This window comes from Vipera berus (genome assembly GCF_964194415.1).
Source record: "Vipera berus genome assembly, chromosome: 3".
NCBI classification, from domain to species: Eukaryota; Metazoa; Chordata; class Lepidosauria; order Squamata; family Viperidae; genus Vipera; species Vipera berus.
Window position 1 is genome coordinate 84,202,436 of NC_138204.1, and position 17,181 is coordinate 84,219,616.

At 43.8% G+C, this 17,181-nt stretch overlaps 1 protein-coding gene and 1 long non-coding RNA gene across 2 annotated transcripts in view; one reads left to right on the plus strand and one right to left on the minus strand.

Moving 5' to 3' along the window:
- TGFBR3 (transforming growth factor beta receptor 3) overlaps positions 1-9,190 on the minus strand; it is a 163,359-nt gene extending 154,169 nt beyond the window's left edge. The window contains exon 1 of the mRNA XM_081322295.1: positions 8,810-9,190. The gene's annotated coding sequence lies outside the window, so the exon portion shown is untranslated. The remainder of the gene's footprint in view (positions 1-8,809) is intronic.
- Positions 9,191-9,893: 703 nt separating this feature from the next.
- Positions 9,894-12,562, plus strand: LOC308664914. Its single transcript, XR_014025781.1, has 3 exons — positions 9,894-11,314; positions 11,528-11,647; positions 12,064-12,562. It is a non-coding gene; the product is annotated as an uncharacterized lncRNA (long non-coding RNA).
- The last annotated feature ends 4,619 nt before the right edge of the window (positions 12,563-17,181 follow it).

A 17,181-nucleotide genomic window follows, 5' to 3' on the forward strand; every position in this document is an offset into this window, starting at 1 on the left:
CAGGGACTTTCCAATCTTTTCAGCACTCCAAACTGGCTTCCTGTTTAATGGAAATTAATTGCAATCAAGAGAGGAACTCTCCGACTCCTTCTCCCACGGAGACCCTCCATGGTCCTTTCACTGTACAGTTATCAAACTAAGAATGCCACATTAGGTCTAGGGACTAAGTGGAAGCTGCGTCCTTAATCTTCAAAAATTACTATATGTACCAAAGCCTTGGTGCACGCTGCCGAAAACAGACATTCTTGTTACAAACTGAGAGATTCAGAATGTTCTACTTGCTCTATTGCAACTCATTTTAACGTATGCAGGACACAGACACAAGGAAGAGGATTTAGGAGGGAAGAGGAGAAAATTTAAGTGGATGGTCCTTGTAAATGTGACAGCTAGAGGTAACTTCCTGCCGCTACTCTATAATAAATAATCTACATCAGGGGTGTCAAACTCAATTTCATTGAGGGCCGCATCAGCATTGCGGTTGCCCTCAGGGGGCTGGGTGGGTGTGGCCTGGGTGGGCGTGGCCTACTGGGTGGGTGTGGCTAGAGTGCGCATGGCCTACTGGGTGGGCATGGCCAGCTCTACATTGTTCGCATCAAGGGTGCCTATGGGGGCCTGGGCAGGAGTGGGACAGATCTGAGGGTCTCTGGCAGAAGGAGGGTCTCTGGGCCAGGGCCAAGGCAGTGGGGGCCGTTCACTCACTGTTTCCAGGATGGCTTCGCGGGCCACATGAAACCACTTCGCGGGCCGGATCCGGCCCCCGGGCCTTGTGTTTGACATGTCTGATCTACATACTGCAAGGGCCAGGCTGGTCTCCTCCTTGTGGTGAAGTTTCTGAAACCCAGCCTCGTAGTGAACAATTTTACTTCTTTGGCTATAGTGGGTAAAGATAGAGGGCTTGGCCTTTCTTTTCAGAGTCTTCAGTATGGAATTTCTCAGTTTCTGCTCTCCAGGATATTCCCAGTGGAGATGCCATGAATTGAACCTGGTCCTTTGAACATGCAGAACACACATACCAACTCTTTTGCCAGCTTAGCAACAGAGACTACAGGTTGTCTTCAACTTACATCTGCAATGGAGCCTGCCCATCATGGTGGTAAATCAGTGGCCCTCAACCATTTGGGCACTAGGGACCAGTTCCATGGAGAGAGGTTTTTCCATGGACCAGAGGAGGTGTAGTTTTGCATGCTGCCTGCATCCCCCAGATGGGTTTCGCTTGTTTGTGCGGACCGGTTTCTGGCATGCTGCAGACTGGTGCCAGTCCACAGACCAGGGGTTGGGGACCCCTGTTGTTAATCACGATAGTTCTAAAACAGTCACCCATGAGACGGATCCAATTTTACAAACTTTTGTGCAGCAGTCATTAAGCAAACACCATGGCTATAAAGCAAATGCCACAGTCCTTAAGTGAGCAATGGTTCCATGTAAGTCGCTTTTGCCCAAAACTGGAAGTAAATGCTGAGTTTGGGCAAAAATATCATAAAACACAGTCATGTGATTACGGGATGCTACCATCAGGCGTAAAAATAAGAGCTCACTGCCGAGTATCCAACATGCCAGGGGGCCATTAGAACTTCCAAATCAGGCTGTAAGTGTCCCAGAGAGGTCTATCAGAACGTCAAATGGTTGCTAAGCAACCAGTCATAAATCAAGAACTACCTATATTGTACCTCACAGGACCGTTCAAATGGTATATTCAGGAAGAGTGTCCCCAAACTGGTGACCAGAACTGAACAACTGCAAGTCTGCCATGTTTTCCAGTTAAGGGGACCAAAAACACTAGTTTGTGAAAGGGCGCTTTAGAAAAGGAAAAAGCTAACTTGTTAGTAATATCTCCCAGACTCCTCCGACTCCGACTCCTCCTCCTCATCTTCAAGAGCCAAGGCTGCAGGTAGAAAGCACTCACACAAAACAGGGTACATGATTATTTTTTCTTCTGCTAGTTTGCCCTTCACAAGCACAAGCACACCGAGATAAACACAAAAATATCTTTTCTAGATATGTTAATCAAGGCTAACCACATATTACTTTTGCTCTTTTTTGTTTTTCGTTGAAAATAAAAAGGCCAGCAGGTTTTTTGTTTTTTATGATCTGTCATTGAATTTCAGGCGAACAAGAACAGAAGGCTCCAGGGACACAAAAAGGGTGTGGATTACTAATCCCTGCTTTACAACATTATCACTGCATTGTGCAAACAGAAGCTTGTGAGGGTATCCTGCTTGTCCAGATCTCTCTGCCAAATTACATCTACAACAATCTTCACTTTAATTCAAAAATTTTGGATGCGTATAACTGTCGCATTTAGAGATCATTGCCTCTGTGAAAGAAAACAAATAGGTGAAAGATGTTGATCACCTTGGAGGGTTAAAAGGTGCTGGTTAAAATTACACCACGTGTTTCTTTTCTACTGCATTTAGAGAACATTACTTAAGAATGTACTGAAAGTGCATGTTATTGTTAAGTGTAGGATGTGTTCCAAAGGAAAACGGGATCTGGACTTAGAGACATAAGCTCCTTCTTGGCTCAATTACAGTGTATGATTGGATGTTTGACAGAAATGTCTGTCAGCTCGGCCAGTACAACCAAATTGCTTCTGCATGGTGGAGAAACTTCTATTCTACAATTTGAGTTCCTCGCAATCCCTCCTTTAAAATATATTCGTATTCTGCCTTCCCTCCCTCTTTCTTTCACCTGCATGCACCTAGGTCAGGAGTAGGCAACCTTGGTTCTTTTATGACTTGTGAACTTCAATACCCAGAATTCCTGAACCAGCCATGCTGACTCAGGAATTCTGGGAGTTGAAGTCCACAAGTCATAAAAGAGCCAAGGCTGCCTACCCCGCCCTAGGGCAAGGAGAAAAAAAAAGACAGAGCTTTGTCTAAGTAAAAGGATATTTGTTTACTTAAATAGTTTTTCTTGGTTTAGGAAACTGTGATAGTACTGGAGGACACCAACTTGAGATGAGCACATAACGTGAAAAAAAACAGCAGATAGCATAGATTAGCAGCCTTGGACATCCTGACATACAATCAATGAGCTGATAAGGTGGCAAGAGGGCAAAATGGTCCCTGTTCTATTAAGTTTTTTCCCCAATGTGGTTGAAGCAGCATACATCCAGAATTATTTTATCAGTGACAGATTAGATTTCTTCTCAATTAAACCCGTAAACTAAGTACATTGCACAGGATCAGACATACAATACTGCTAAAAGCAACCTTGGACACCACCAAAAGATATTAGAGGAGGTCTCTGATTTTAGAGATCCAGTCTGGTGCAGTGGTTAAGGCAGAGGTCCCCGACCTTTTGGGCACCAGGGACCGGTTCTGTGGAGAGAGGTTTTTCCGTGGACGGGGGGGGGCAGGCGTGGTTTTATGTGCTGCCTGCATCCCACAGATGTGGCTTTGCTTGTTTGTGTAGACCGGCTGCTGGCATACCGCCGCCCGGTACCGGTCCACAGATGGGGGGTTGGGGACCCCTGGGTTAAGGCATCAGGCTAGAAACCGGGAGATAGTGATTTCTAGTCTGCCTTAGGCACAAAACCAGCAGGTTGATCTTGGGTCGGTCATTTCTCTCAGCTCTAGGAAAGAAGCAATGACAAACCACTTCCAAAAAAACCTTGCCAAGAAAACAGCAGGGACAAATTCAGGTAATCATAAAGAGTCAAAACCCAACTCAAAGGCATCCATCTTTCCTCCCACCCTACTTTAACACAAAACAAGGTGGATCCCTCACCCCTAAGGTTGGGTTCCTCCGTATCTCTCTTTTTCCTTGACTGTCTTTCCCATCATCCACGCTCCAAAAGAACATTGTGCAATAGCAACTAAGAAGAGTCTAGCACTCCTCATTCTCCTATATGTGTTAAAATAGTCCCTCCACCCTACAATTGATCTGCGATCTGCAACAATGGTGGAATTAAGCGCACAGATCTGCTAATGCCATGTCCTGTTTGACCCAAAGATTCTCCCCATTCAAAGAAAGCCCTTTTTCTCAGAGGAAGCCTGGGAGAAGAGATAAACTTTGTAACACGCCCCCAGGGTCAATATCTTTCTGCTCAAGAAACCTACTGGGGGAAAACAAATTCCAAACTCAAAGATCCTTTGCTGCAATTTTCTTCAAAGCTTTATTGCAAAGCTTTTCCAATAAGCCAGTAAGCATCTTGCTCTGATTTTTTAGCTGTTTATGTGGCTGCAAAACATGAAGTAGGGAATTAGCTAATTTACAAATATTTGCCATTGAAAAAACTGATATTACAGCTTAAATAAGAGGACAGTATTAATGCCCCTGCCCTTTTAAATTATTGAAATACTTTGAAGTTCTTGAATTACACCTTCTTATACAGTATGTTAAATACCTTGTGCTATAAAAGCTTACTGTTTAATTTTATGAATAATACCAAAGAAATGTTCAGTATTTTTAAGAGAATTATGGCTAATTAAAGACTGTCAACTGAGAACAGCAACTTTGGAATATTGCCCTAATACATTATTTAACTATAGCTATCAAACTAATGAGTTGGGCAATCATTCCAACATAATTATGACGTTTAACAGCCCATATTATTCATAGAAATATAGAAGACTGCTTTATAACAGGTAAGGCTTATTTCCATGTATCCAGAGGTGGGATTCTCTGTGTGTGTGGATGCCGCTTCTGGAAGTCCATTCTGGACCTGAGCAATAAAACATTAGCTACCAGTTCTGCCGAAGTGGTGCGAACTGGCTGAATCCCACCGCTGCACGAACCCCTGTATTGACCTGGTTCTCATGTCACATCAAGCCATAAATTGGTTTGCTTGATTTCAGCACAGCTATACTAAGCAACTCTTGTTATTGTGGTTTACAGGCTATGATTTAAGATGCTTAATGTGGTTTACCAAATAAACTATGGCTAAGTGTTTATTGAACAAGCCACTATGTCTGTACTTATTGGCAGCTTCCGTTCACTTTTCCATTGCAATTCTTTGTCAGTGACTAATCACTAATCAAGTCCATATAATATAAAGCATATGCATCCTGCTGCAGCCCTCCCACTACACTAGTTCTTCTTAGACAAGAACGAGATACTACCAGCAAAATGTTCTATAGTAATCTACCGGTGATCCAGTACATTTTTATATTTTTAGAATGACTTCTTCATTATGACACCTGCAGAGTCCAAGGATTCAAGTCATTCTTGACTTCTGGTGACTGCTTGGACAAGTCACTCTATTTTTCATGACAAGATTTTTAAAAAGTGATTTGCCATTGTCTGTTTCCTAGGGCTGAGAGAGAGTGACTGGCCTAAGGTCATCCAGCTGGCTTCGGGTCTAAGACAAGACTAGAACTCACAATCTCTTGTCTTCTAGCCTAGAACCATATACTATGCACCAAAGTACATTTAAGCAACATTAAAAACAAAAAGCCAATCACAATTCCCTAATCAAAATATCTTGATCTTTGTACATTTTTATATAAAAGTCCAGTCTCATTTAGATGAATCAGACTTGCCTCCCACAAGGATTGTATTTTAGAAATAAATGCAATTAAAAAATATACTTCAAAAGCTAATAAGTTATTATCCCAGCAGGGCTTCTAAGCTTGTTACAGCTGTGTGCCAAGCAGCTGTTTTGTGGGTAAAGCTTTTCCATCACCATATTTCCAGAGGCTGGAAAAAGTTTTCTCTCCAAAATATCTACAGTTGTTGCACAAACACCCTGCTTTTGGACACGGTAAGGAAGAGAAGTTGGCAATTCTAAAAGCAAAGTATGATATGAAAAAGGCAGCTTTTGCTTTCTGAGCCAGTGAGTGCCAATGCTGAAGGTGGACACAAGAGCCTCAGCAGACAAAATTCAGCATGTCTTCAGAAACATTTGCCCAGCAATATGATCAACGCTGCTCCAGCTTATCCTTAAAGCAGCATTACCTTGCTTGACTCAACCAGCTAAGGGTAAACCAGTAAGGGAAAAATAACCTTCTGTTTCAAGACAGATGAGCAAATGCATTTTGATCCACTGAGAATAAAAATCTGCATTCATGGTTAAAAGATAAAAGGCTTGCCATGCTAGAACTTTATCCACCCAGCAATTCTATTAACATCTCCTATACTAAAATTATTCCACATAATCTAGCCCAGATGTTGGTACTTGCAATGGCAATGTGTCCTCTGCATTCACATAGCCCTTTAAGGGGTGTTTTAGTTAATAAGGATTTGCACAAGCAAGCAAACAAAAACAGTCTGGATTCACATTTTGGCCTTGCTTAAAGTAGGAATCCAGAGTCAGTTACTGTCAATGGCCTGAATGGAAGACAGGCTGTTTAAAGCAGGGGTCTCCAAGTTTGGCAACTTTCAGACTTGTGGACTTCAACTCCCAGAATTCCTCAGCCAGCCCTGCTCAACTACATCCAGGTTCTACTCCACCCTAACTTTGAGCCAGGAATTCTTTTTCACCCTACACAGGGTTGTTGTGAGCAAAAATTGGAGGAGGAAGCATTATACACCATCTTCAGCTCCTAAATGAAAGGCAGGATATTTATCTAATCAAATGAATACAGGTAGTACTCGACTTATAACCATTTGTTCAGTGACCGTTTTGAGTTACATCAGCACTGAAAAATGTGACTTATGATCAGTTTTCAACCGTTGCAGCCTCCTCATGGTCACATGAACAAAATTCTGCCTCTTGGCAACTGGCTCATATTTATGACGGTTGCAGTGTCCTGGCAGGGGGTTCATTTGACCACCTTTCATGACCTTCTGACAAGCAAAGTCAATGGGGGAAGCCAGATTCACCTAACAACCGTGTTGCTAACTTAACACAACTGCAGTGATTCACTTAAGAATTGGGGCAAGAAAGGTTGTAAAATGGGGCAAATCTCACTAAACAACTGTCTCACTTAGCAACAGAAATTTGGGGCTCAATTGGGATTGTTAAGACGAGGACTACTTGTAAAAAAAAAATCCTGTTCAAAGCATTGCAAAGCTGTTTAAAATTTCCGTGTAGCATTAATAACAGATATGGCCACAGGAATAAAAGTTAAAATCATCATTAAGCTTTTGTTATCCAAAAAGCATCTTACACTGAATCACCAAACCGCAAAAGCCAATGTCATCCAAAAAAATTTCAACTAACCCTTTTGTCTTGGGATGACACTGGTGGGATGTTTGACTGTTTAGCTGGTTGTATATGTAATTGTCTCTAGAGGAGTATTTATCACCACCTCAGGCGTAGTGATGTCACAGCACTGTTCTGCACACTTTCATCATGCCTTCTTAAAAACACGGGTTTGCAATCCCACAAACCGCTCCCTTATAATTTCACCTAGCAATTGTAAAATGGGCATCTAATTGTTCATTTCCCTTTTAGCTTATGTGGAGTAAATTCAATCAAGTTTATTGTGACATATTTCCAAAGAGGTGGACCCAGGGTTCTAGTTTAATCTATTGAGTCCACACGACCGGAATTGCCCAGGAAGACACAGAAAAGCCAGGCACCTCCTGAACACAGAACCTGGGGGTTTTCAGGAAGCATAATATGAAAAATATGAACCAAATTGCAGCATTTTGTAGTGTTGCTGCGTGGTTTAAAAATAGTGAAGAATTGCTGTTAAGTAAGAAGTTGGTCCCTGAAATTTAAGAGCATTTATCAAGATCTAAACATAGTAAGAGTGACATAGTTCAGATGCTTTCAAATCAAGCCTATAATCATAGCCAAGAACTCAAGTGCATAATAATTGTGTAATAGTAAATAACATGCTAACACAATGCAATTGCTTCGGTCACGTCTGAATCTGTAAGGAGGGGCGTAATGCAATCAAAATAAAGGGCCAATTAGCTTATGTAAATTATCACAGGCCACCTGAACTGAGCCTATGCTTACTTTGAAGATTAGGTATCCCCTAAAATCTGGCACTCTGTAAATGGATTATAACACTCATTATCTTTCTAGATAGGAGTTGCAGCCCACTATGTACTATGCAACACCTTGATTCCAAGAGAGCAGCTACACGTTGCTCGGTTGCACTAAGCCCCGGGGTAACTAGCTTGCATCTGACACTGCAACATTTTTTTCAGCGCTGCTCCAGAAGTCTGCAATCCTACTTAGGAGTAAAGCTTAACGTGCAGAATTACCTTGGAACCTATCCATTACGTCTGATCGTTCGGGGGAAGGGAAACCCTCCCAGAAAAAGTGCGCAGATGGCGGGATTTGATGGCACCGTGCAAGACAGGCTACTGACTGCCCGAAGCACGTGCCGAGTTCACACGACGCGCTAAGCCAGGGTTTATTTAACCGCGATTTACTAAATAACCCCCCAACCGGCTACTCTCACACAACACAGGAAAGCGATCCCAAAGAAGCGCAGGAGGGCAGGGCGCAACACGCGATCGTAGCCGCGTTCTGACACGCCAGGGAGCTGTCAAACGTCCCGGGCGGCGGGTGGGGGGGGGGGAAGGAGGAGGCTTCCAGCTGCTTTGCGGAGTTCCGAAGCGCCCAGTCCCTGCGAGAAAAGCAACTTCGGGGTGGAAGGGCCGAGATCTGCTTCCCCCGTCCTAATTCTCCCATCCCGGGGAGGGGGACCTTCGCCCCCCCTGCCCGGCAGCCCGAACCTTGTTCTGCCCTGCCCAGCGCGGCGGGTTGCCTCTCATCTCCGCCGGCCAAAACCCCTTCGGCCGGACTCTGAATCTCGGCGTTTGTCAACACGCCCGCGCACGTCTGCGCGTGGGCAGTGGCGAGTCGGGCAACACGCGTGTCTTGCGCTGTCCCCGAGCGGCCAGGAGAGAAGCGAAAGGACGGTCCCGGAGCGAGTCCCGCTCCCAACAAACCCAGCATCCTTACCGCGCACGCTTGCAAACGGGGATTCCCTTCCGAGAAGCCCGGCCAGCTTCCCTCGCACAGGATCGGGGCGCGCTGCTCCCTCGCCGCCTCCTCCTCCTCCTCCTCCTCCTGCGGCTCCTCTCCAGAGATCTGTCAAGGCAAAAGTTGGGCTCGGAGGAAGCTGCTTCCTGCAAACTTTTTTTTTGCCGCCGCGCTTCCACGCGCAGCAGCGTCGCCCTCCGCCTCCTTGCTTTGCCTCCGGGGGAGGGAGGGAGGGAGGGCGGCACCGGACAGGGAAACGCCGAGGCTCGGATGCTCAGTGGCCGCTCCGGTCCGGGGCCCGTCCGGAGCGAGCGTCAAGAAAGTCGCACCGACTTGCTGTGCCCGGACTCCTGGGTTAACCCCCCCCCCTCGTGTGCTAAGGAGAGAAACATTCCCTGCGGGGGGACTCGCGCACGGGCCCGTCAATCAGAGCGGCGCAGGCCTCCTGTTGGTCGGAGGGCGGGTGCTTAGGAGATGATGGACAGCCGAGAGCATTTGCCCAAGGAAACGCCTCCTTCCTCTCTCTCTCTCTCTCTCTCTCTCTCTCGGCTCCGGATTCTTCGCTTCCTTAGATGAGTCGGAGAGCGATGCGGAGCGGGAGCTGGTTTCCTTGCGGTCGCTTGGCCCGGATCCGGCTTGGCGAGAATCCTGCGTTTCCTCGGGAGGCAAAACTTTTCAGGGTTTGATCAATTTCGGCTGAAATTCGGTTTCGTTTGCCAGCCAAATACTTCACTCTAGTCTAGGCAAATGTTTTTCGTTCACTGTTTAGAACTGGCAAGGCGAGTTTTAGTTTTCTCCTAGTTCTGACACGACTGAAATGAATATTAACAGGGCGTATTAAAAACAGCAATCGGTTCCCCCGGGTTGATTGAATTGAATTGATTGGATTCTGGCTTTTGGCTCTCATTTAACCTTCCCCCCCCCCCCGCCCTCAGCTTTCCGTAGCACATCTAAACCTGCCAATTCTAAATAGATGCATCTGATAAGATAGACTACTACTGCTAGCCACCCTGCCGAGCTGCTTAAGGATAATAGCCGTTAGACTCCGAAGTGTTTGGACAGCAGCAGGCAGGCTGGGGAGGTTTGCAATAAACGCGCAATTTTAAAAAAAAGGGTTCTTGAAGTGTTCTAGTTGCAACCCATTAGTACAGTCTTTGGTTTGTTTGTTTGTTTGTTTCTGTGCCTTGAACACTCCCCTAAAAGAAACTCATCAGCTATCCAACTGTTCCTGTCGTTGGAATTCAAAACGTATTTGTTTCAGCTGCATCGTGCCTGTGCAGCACAAGATTATGTATGTTTACTGAAGATTAAATTTCACCCTATTCAACAGCACTTGCTCGGAAGTGTGCTGGAAGGATTGCTGATATAACATCAACATCAGGATTGAAAAGGATTGTCATTCCAGCGAAGTTGCACAAGATTTCTTTTCCAAACAGGAACTGCGTGCAGCTAAATATTCAAACCATCAACAGATGGATTTTATATGAAGGTGCAGTTAAGACTGCAAGCATTTAATTTTGCTATACACACACGCACACAAATTATGAAACTCTTACCTAAGGAGAAGAAAGTCAAGGAGTGGTTCCAAGCACAAATGAATCTCCAAAAGTGAATCCCTTAAGATGGATTGCATACTTTTAATTGCGTTTGGGCTCTTCCCCTTCCGTCCCTCCCCTTCATTAAGAAATCGAGGACAAACAAGATCGCTAAGGGCTGATTTGCCACCAGAGGCCTCCCCTGATTCATGAGCATCTGGAGATGAACAAGAATTCTTTTAGGGTGGCCACCACTAAAGTCCATCAAAACCGTTGGTCTAGTGGTATATCTGAGTAAGAATGTACTCTAGAAACAGCATTTGGAGACTCATAGTGGGCCAAAGGGAAGAGGAGGGAGGATGGTGTGAAGTACACTATAGACAAGCTCCTTGTTTCTTTCCATCCAAATGTTCCTGCTGGATTCCACCACCCCCATCACCACCCCATCCAAAAGCTCTTCTGGGCTTCCTGTTGCAACACTGCTAGTTAGCTAGCTACTTCAAGTTCAGAGATGATGAATAGACTGCGCAACTTCAGACTAGATCAAATGTCATCCAGAAGAGTGGCAGATGTTTTTGGACACTTCCCTGGGTAAACACAACTGCAGCTAGCAGTAATGTAAATTGTATATAACGGTTTTTTCTTGACATGCTGCTTTTTGTTTGCAAAGAGGGATGAGATTTATTTGGTTGGTCAAACAGGCAGGGAACAGACAGCATTCTAAGTCTACAGTATGAACTCAGGATTAAACACTGTCACCTAATTGTCCTTTTTCCGGCAGACCAAAATCTCAAGAAGTCTGTGCATGACTTAAAAGTCAACCTCCAGAGTTCAGGCAGCCAGTCTTGTAGACTCCATTGGTACAAACCATTGAAGGTTAGCTTGTTAATGGTTGACCAACTGAGATGTGGATCCCTTGCACTTCCTCCTGTTGATACACCGCTTTAAGGTAAGTATCAGGAAACAATCTCCAAATGAGTGTGTCTTAAATATTTCAGGCCTGTATCACTTTCTTTCTTATAGTAGTACCAGCTGTGGGATTCAGCCAGTTCGCACCGGTTCGACAGAACCGATACCTAATTTTTTGTTGAGTTCAGCGAACTGGTTAGGATAAATCTGTGTTTTCCGGAACACGTCTGGTTTTCGTTTAACTTCCTTTCAGGTGGGGGGGGGTAACTCTCCCCAAAAGTCTAAGAGAGGAGCGACAGAAACCGAACGGAGACGCAGACGCGGCTCCTTCGATCACATCACTCAGGCGAAAACAAGGTGGTGCTTCTGAGAGGTAATTTCAGGGATAGATGATTCATCTCTCTAGTTTCCCAACTGGTGCATACAGGAAAGGGGGCAAGGCCACCAAGTATTAGCCGGGGGTCATGGCTAACAGAACCGATGGTTAAATTATTTGAATCCCATCGCCGAGTAGAACCAAGTAGTTTTCAGGATGAGGGGAAATGTTCTCTCGGTGGACCTCATGGTTAAATAAGCATTTATCCAGTGACAAATTATGAACTTTCAAATATTCTAACCATATTTCTGTTTCCAGGACAAACATACACAAAGTAATATGGGGGGGGAATCCTTATTGTCAGGAGAGCTTATTCTTTTTTTCCTCCTGGTATTCATCCCTTTCCTATTTTAAGTGATACATGACAACGCTAACATTGCTTTTGACTTGCTCTGCCTTTTGTTCTGCCCTAGGAGTTTTCCTCTTTGTGGCCAATGGATCAATTCAACCATCCCAAATAAGCCATCCAGATGCAGCCCAGAAGGGAACAAGCCATACCACAATCAGAAAGTTCCTGGGCAGTTGCCCAGGTGGAGAACTTTAAGGAGCTAGAGATCAGGAGAACCTCAACACATATTGTAACTCTAGAAAGAAGAGCTAAATGAGCATTGAAAAAGAAGTGATTTTTTTTGGAACAGTAATCATCACCAAATGCCCTCGAAGTCAAGTAAGAATACAAGCCAAAATTCCTTATTTTAATTGAGGGGGGGGAGTCTTCTGTAGCTATTCATTTCCAAGCTGACTCATGTTAAGAGAGTGACTCACTTTATTTTGCAACAATGAAGGAGCATGCTGGTCAGGAGTAATGCTGTCTTGCAAGTAGGAAGTTTGACTGCCAAATAAAAATTCCAGAATGGCTTCCTTTTTTTCCATCCTAGTAACAGAGCAAAATAAAATTCAAAGCCTGTTTTAACTTGTATAGCCATATTTTGTGACAACAAACTCATTCATTGTGTGTGTGTGTGTGTGCGTGCGTGCGTAATATCTCACTATATAAAAAGTATAAGTGGGGTCTGGCCATTCAGTTTTTTGTAGCCCATGTCTGGTAGCCCTAATGTATTGAGAATCTAATAGTTCACTTTTTAAGGGAAGCACATGACTTTGTCATTGGAACAGGGATATGGTGTATGAGAAATTAAACGTTCCTCTGTGTAGCAAAGCTTCCCTGAAAACACACAAAGCACTTTTAGCCACAAAATGTAAAAATAGATAGATAGATAGATAGATAGATAGATAGATAGATAGATAGATAGAGCTTGTCGATCAGAAGGTCGGCAGTTTGGCGGGTCGAATCCCGAGTGCCGCATAACAGAGTGAGCGCCTGTTACTCGTCCCAGCTTCTGCCCACCTAGCAGTTCGAAAGCATGTAAAAATGCAAGTAGAAAAATAGGGACCACTCCGGTGGGAAGGTAACAGCGTTCCGTGCACCTTTGGCGTCTAGTCATGCCGGCCACATGACCACGGAGACGTCCTCAGACAAGCGCTGGCTCTTCGGCTTTGAAACGGAGATGAGCACCGGCCCCTAGAGTCGGAAACGACTAGCACGCATGTGCGGGGGAAACTTTACCTTACCTTTAAACTATCATTTTCTCCTTTCCCACAGCCCTCACTCAAATTAGGGTCTCTGCAGCAAAATGTACAAAAATATAGTTTATATCGAGAGCTCCAACTTAAGAAACGGCTTGCACATCATGCTCTGTTGTGATATGGTCATAGCTGGCTGGCATCATACAACAAGGCTAACTATACACTGTAGTTCACAAACCGTACTGATAGAGCATCTAGCCCTGTGAATCTGGCAACACCTCTCTGGAAAGCAATTTACCCCACTATCTGTAAAACAACTTTATAGATAGTGGAGTAAAGGAGAAACGCCTTGAAAGCCTACCAAAGTAATTCTGCTATGCAAGTTGTACCTAGTGTAATTAAGGTGGAGTTACTCTGAGACTCGGCATCTCTTTGGTAATGGCTGTTTCCTTCTTAGCTGTCTTGCTGCCCCCACAATCTGTTAGGCATTCCATCACACTGAGTTCACAAAATATACTAAGCCAAACCAGGCAATAGCAATGTAGAGGCAGTGTAGTTTAGCATGTGTTGTGTAAAATAGGCCAAAAAGTACTTGGATCAAGTTTCCACCAAGTTAAGCTACAGGATTGGAGCGCAGATGCATTCATATGCTTACAATGAAGACAGGGAAGGCTTAAGAATCCCCTGGGCCTGCTTGCATTTCACAATGAGCCATAATTATTATTAAGCGTGTTGCATTTTGCCCAGTCATTCTCACTTCTACCAGCGGGGGATAGAAAATTTATTCACTGTTGTCCTCAAACTTTGCGAGTTGTTAACTCTTCCATAAAATCAGAATCAAGAGCTGGGGCTGTCATTACATAACACCCATCTCACAAGACCCTGGATGGAAGCAGGATTGTGGTGGGATTTACTGATCTGCTTTAATTAGAAAAGTGAAAGCTCCTGATTCTGAGGTAATAGTGATCAAACCACAGATCTGAGGTTTCCTGGCTTATTTAACCTCTGTTGACTACAGCAGAATCCAAACAGTGGTATCCATTACAAAAAGCATTGATGTCAGAATGGCAACGGGTACAAAATATCATAGCCAAAAGGCCATAAATGTAAATTGCAACCTGCCAAACAGTGATATCGTCGTGTTGATTATCATTTCTCCTTTATCCTCTCTACATACACTTTTAGAGACAAATAAGCAGGTTGAGAAACAGGTAGGTTTGACCCCATTGTGACAGAATTCAGTGGTGGTGATGGGGAATATCTGCTTTATTTTGACACATAAATTGACACTATGCCTTAGGTGGTGATGAATTAGTCTTAACATCCAAACTAATCCACTTTCTTCTATAGTTGGATAAATTGTTACATTTCAGCTTGTTTTTAAAATGAATTAGTCTGGCTTTCAGGGTTCTCAAATGCCAAATTAAAGTTAATGGAAAGATATATTCTTTCCAGCTATTCTTGCGGCTCCACTCTGACGAAGGAGCACAACACTGAGAAGGAAACCATGTTTATTGCAATCATCATTGGGTGACAGCTTTACAAGAAAGAAGGATCTGGAACAAAAAGAAAGCAAATATAAAATGCATATAAAATGCTTCCCCCTCCCTTTCCCTCCAGTCTGCCAACTGACAAAGGTTGTTGACCTCTGTACTAGGTTAACCTCTGTACACCCAGGGATAGGGCCTTCTCAGTGGGAGCGCCTGCCCTCTGGAACCAGCTGCCGGTGGAGCTGAGAACTGCCCCCGACCTCCGATCATTCCGCCGGGGCCTGAAGACCTGGCTCTTTGAGCTCTCGGGCCCAGGCTGAGGAGAAATTTTTAATTGGGGTTTTTAAGAGTACAGGGTCAATTTAATATTTTTTAATCTGGTTTTTAACTTTTGTATGTTGGATTTTTTAATTCCCTGTAAACCGCCCTGAGTCCTCAGGGAAAGGGCGGTATATAAATGTAACTAAATAAATAAATAAATAAATAAAAGGGAGGAGAGTACATCTCTATTTTGTTTATTAGATTAATTTTCCCCACTATAGCATCTTCTGTTTGTAACATATTCCCATCATTGACACAAGCAATAATTTCTATTCATCTTCTGAGAATGCAGTTGAAATAGAAGTGAACTTTACATGTATGTATGTATAGGGTATGTGACTATAAGAAGATATCAGGTTTGTTTTCACAGCACTTACAGTTTCTTACTCACCTTTCTCAGCTGATCCATTCAATTCCACATTTCAGTCTTTAGTCACACACCCCACTGTCTAAAACCATGGAGAAAGAAATAATGAAAGAATGTTGCCCAACCAGCTGCAACAAAAAATTGGGGGGGGGGTATTATTTATGACAGAAAGGAAACAGCACTTTTTCCCCCAAAAGAGAATAAGGTAAAGGTAAAGGTTCCCCCACACATGCGTGCTAGTTGTTTCCGACTCTAGGGGGCGGTGCTCATCTCCGTTTCAAAGCCGAAGAGCCAGCGCTTGTCCGAGGACGTCTCCGTGGTCATGTGGCCGGCATGACTAGACGCCAAAGGTGCATGGAACGCTTTTACCTTCCCACCATAGTGGTCCCTATTTTTCTACTTGCATTTTTACGTGCTTTCGAACTGCTAGGTTGGCAGAAGCTTCACTCTGTTACGCGGCACTCAGGATTCGACCCGCCAAACTGCTGACCATCTGATCGACAAGCTCAGCGTCCTAACCCACTGAGCCACCACATTCCTATAGCCAATAGCGTCCAATAGCATCCTGTTAAAATGGGGGAGAGGGTTGGGGATTCTTGCTGTCTTATTAAAGTAGGTGTGAATGTCCTGTTTTACAATGTACATTACTCTGTCTAGTCACCTTCAGATCCCCTGGCTTTAAATGTTTCAATTAAATCCTAATTGAAGACATCAACAAAGAACTCTTCCTATGGGCCTTTAAAAAAAAAAGAAAAGTTCAGGACGCATAGGAAACCATAGCGGTTATAATAGCATTTCTCAATCTCAGCAGCTTTAAGACATATGGGCTTCAACTCCCAGAATCCCCCAGGCAGTGCTGGCTGGGGAATTCTGGGAGTTGAAGTCCATACAACTTAAAGATGCTGAGTCTGAAAACACTGATTTATGGAATGATGGAAAAATGGTGTAGTCAAAACAGCAATCATGTTCTGACTCTTAAAACAGTGAATACATTCTCAAGCATTCCAAGAATGAGGTGAGAAAAAAGTTGTACTTTTTTTAACAAAAAGGGGTTTAGAAATTGCGGGAGAAATTTCAACATGGCCCTGTTGAATTTTCAGCCAGGATCGTAGCACATCATAACCCTACACAGAGTAGTTGGGCAGCTAATACATAAATACGTTATGCTTGTATTTCAACACCACCCAAAAGGTATTTGTGATAGAGTAACTCAAAAAACTGCATCACCAAGAACGATATCAGCATGAATCCATCTAGTTTGATTTAGGATTAAAACTCATTGTTATGGTTCTGCACAGGGTTGAGAGCAATAATGTGATATAATAGCTGAAGACATGGCGCATTCTTGGGTTCATTTTGGGATACCAGATATAACTAACTCACTCAGAGTCAGAATAGCTACATCCTGATGTCGTCAAACAGCTATTTACTCTTGAAAGTGATATCCATAAGCTTGGAAGAATTCCAGAGTACACAAAACTACAGGAGAGAACGAAGGAAATTTATTTATTTATTCAAGTTTTATCTTACCTTTATTACTTGATAAGTAACTCGAGGCAGCAAACACCGAATGATCCTTCCTCTTGTGTTTTTCTCACAACAAGCACTCTGTGTGAGGTGAGTTGGGGACTGGTCCAAAGTCATCCAGACTGCTTTGCATGCCTAAATGGGAGAAATGAAGAAAACCCAATTCAACAGTCATAAACATCATCAGTGGGAAAGGAATTGAAAACAGAGGGGAAAGTAACATGGAGTATCTTGGAAGAAGCCATCATTGATTGGTGGGCTTATCCACAAAGAGCCACATTCCCTCCTGCATCAAACAC